Raw genomic sequence first — 3,689 nt, 5'->3', positions numbered from 1 at the left:
TACCTCAGATACTACAAAAGAAGTAAACCAAGAGTGGGCCTGTGAGATGGGTCATTCAGTGTCAGCTTGCTTGCACTATATTATCCCACTGCTATTTTTACAAGGCAAATCCATCTGCTCCTTCATTTCCTGCACCTATATAGAACTAGATAGCATAAGATGTGTATCTGAGGGAAAGGAAAGCATCTCACGGAACAGTTACAGGCACCATAAGGCAGGAAAGCCACTTTGGTGATTCAAATTGCATCAGAGGGGTCCCGGCCTAAACACATCCCCTCCCCTGCTGCCAAAGGCTCCCATCTTCAGAAGCAGATGCTCACAGGGTATGTCCTGCAGAAGCAGAATGGGAAACGTGCCAGCTCCACAGCCACTGCTTTTCATACCTGCAATGCTGAACCACACCTCAGCCTCAGTGCTTGTTAACAGCCTCCCGAGACAGGTCACTGCCATCTCTGCCACAGGGCTGTACCTCTTGGCAGAGCAGCACTCCAGGTAGCAAGAATGGTAGCCTCCTGAAATTATCTGTCTGGAGTATTTCAAATGCTTGCCCATTTCTGTTCCACAGCTGACAACCACATACTGCGACCCAGAAGATGGCAGAGAGAGAAGCTGTGAGAGAGCTGTACTGAACAGGAGTCTGCTCTTGGTGCTTCTTCAAAGGATTCTTTCTGGATGAATCCCAACTATGTTCTGAAGCCCAGGCAGCCCTCCTGGCTGTCTCACCAGTAATGTGGACGCTGGAGACGGCAATTGGGTCAGGCAGGTTCTTGAGCCGTGTAGAAGCCACTAGTGATGTGTGCCTATGCAAAGCTTAGGAAAAGGGCTGCAGTGAATTAAGTCACAAGGCCTCTTTCTTCACTGTACTGTCTTGGAAAGATCTTGAGAGAAGGCAAACATTGTTAATATATTTGAGTCAACCAAATACAGCCTGACAAACCTTAGATCCTTCCCAGCACTAGTTTCAGTGGGTGAGACTGGCCTTAGCCATGACATCTCCTCCTCCACGTTTTGCAAAGGAAATGAACACTCTGCTGCTGGGTGGATGTTCCAATATTACTTCACTGCTTTATTACATCTATTAGTGAATAAATGATTTATACCTGTCTTTGATAAATGCTTTTTATCTACTGAATCTTCTAAATAACCATTTACTTGAAAGTATATATTGCCATTCAGATCACTTAACACCTCATTATGTTTATAATGACCCTTATGAAATGCTTCTGTCTCTAGAAATTTAATATCAGCTGAAAACATTTAAGGGGACAAAGCAAGCAAACAGGACTGGGAAAGTGGTACACCAGCTCAGCAAGGCAACAGAACACAAACATTTAGCTCAAGAGTTTACACACACATGATGGCTGCTTTAAAATTCCATGGCTTCAGGTGGCATCACTAAGGTTTGTGAAGAGATGCAACGACATGTGGTTTTGTTTTCAATTAAAAGCATCATTTTATTTGTTTTCAATTATTTTATTTTACATTACAACAAAGGCTGAAAAGGCCAAAATCAGAACAAAGCACTTCTTCATTCTTTCCCTGGATGCTTGTTTATAGGGATTGGTTGAAACCGTTCAGCTTTTGATTTCAAACAGGGAAACATTTGAAGAGAGGAAAAACACTACCTGAGAAAAGCAGCTCAGTCTGGAGTAAAAGTGAGTGAATTATCTGCAGCAGACAATTTATTATGAGAACATAAAAGGTAGAGGTTCCTTCCTCTCAGAGGAGGCAACTGCTGTTTTCTTGATTCAGTTTCAGGACATTATTTATCAAATGCTTATTTTAGCTGCTACCATCCACCTCCCTCAACTCTCATAACAATAGTTCTAATGCTCACATTATGTGACTAGCCAGCTAAATCAATAATTTACACTCATTCAGGCACAGAACAACAACAATACTGAAAACCAGGGGGAAGAAGAAAAAAGAAACAAACAACAAACAAGTTCTCACTAAGGCCTTGTGGTTTTCACTGGCTGCTCCAATATCCTGAATAGTGAGGCAGTGAACTGTGGAGTTTTGGCTCCCAAGCTTGCAGAAGAGCTTTTTCCTGACTGGAAACAATGAGGTATAGCATGATCTCAGCTTAAGAAAAAGAAAAGAGGGGGGAGGGGGCAGGGAGAGAGAAAGGAAAGAAATTTACATCTCCTTATAGCCACAAGGACTCAGTAGCCAAGCTATTACATTCCTCGTAGGATGTGTTTGCAGAGCAGTAACAACTGTGAGTGCAGTCCCGGGAGCCATCCCTTCACAAGCTCTAATCAATCTAACCTGTAACCGTAGCAGTAACAATGCAGGAGCAGCAGTTCAACTCAAGCTTAAGATACGAGGGCCCTCTCTAAGTGAGAGCACCTTCATGATGATTAGCATACCATTAACTTCTGCAGATTAACGTCACCTCCCGCATCAATTAACTCGACAGGCTGGACAGACAATCCTTTTAAAAGCACCGTCACTTTGATGAAGCAATTTACAGAGGGCTCCGAAGGATACATGTCTCAGATCCCACCAGAGTCACCAGAGTATTTCCTGACGTTCAGAACTCGGCAGCTGCGGTGCTGCAGACAGACAAAGGAACTGCCTTTGAACGCTGAGCTGGTGTTGAACAGCAAGTGACACGAAACCTACACGCAGTGTAGGAACTGCGTACAAGAATAATTAACTCAAAGTTTTGCAACCCACAGCACTGTCACCCTGCTGAGGTGGAACCTTTGTTTCAGGAACAGACTCGGAATCTATTGTTTGCTTAATGAATTCCAATCAGCAGACTGGCCACAGAAACAACAGTGCCAGTGGCAAAAGACACTTCAGAACTGGAAGTCTACACGTTTTAACAGCAATGGACTAAAAAATTGCCAAAATACCCTCAGGTCTCCCTGGCTCTTGCAACTGCTGCTTTTCAGTGGGTCTCTGACCCGAGTGCCCTATTGAAGAAACAATGAAATGGAAAAAGAAACAAAGAAAAAGGAAGAAAAAACCAACTACAGCGACAGCTGTGCCTCTGCATTCTACAACCCCCTGCTTTAACTGTTGAAATTCCTTTGCACTGCTTAGCTATGCAAATGTTTCCAACACCTGAGTACCCACAGGATATGAGGTATTCTAAGGGGGGTTGTCACCGAGGGCTGCTCTGACACTTCATGAGAGTTGAGAACACCTGAAAACCAGCACAACTCCAACTGCAGCCTTTCCTCAGCTGCGTTTACCACTGCATTTCCTAAGGGCTATCCCCAGCATAGACCTTTGAAAAGAAAGGAAAAGTGGCGAGTATGTGGATGAGGAACGAGAGAGATTTTGAGAGCAGGGAAACATTTCTTGCTGGATGGTCTAAACCTGGGATGGAATTCAATCACTGTCACAGAAAACCTTGTTAATGAAAAACATGTGAACAATCATTCTGTGATTTGCTGAACACTGGTCCCAACAGTCACCCACAGACTGAAAGGCCAGCTCCAAAGCTTTATGAATGTAAAGCTTTACTTTGGCAGATACTAAGCACATTTATATGCTGTGAAAAGATTGCAGCTGGCCCTCTGTGTCTCAGAGAGAGTATCACCTACTTTCTCTAAAGCTGAATTTCCCCCAACTTTTTATTGTTGTTTTGAGATCAGGAATAAATTTGCTGCATGGCAGATTCCCCATGCTAACCCCATACAAACCTGATGTGCTTTTGTATGAAGCACATCTGT

This window comes from Dryobates pubescens, chromosome 23, assembly GCF_014839835.1.
Source record: "Dryobates pubescens isolate bDryPub1 chromosome 23, bDryPub1.pri, whole genome shotgun sequence".
NCBI lineage: Eukaryota > Metazoa > Chordata > Aves > Piciformes > Picidae > Dryobates > Dryobates pubescens.
Note: the sequence above shows the minus strand (reverse complement) of the source record.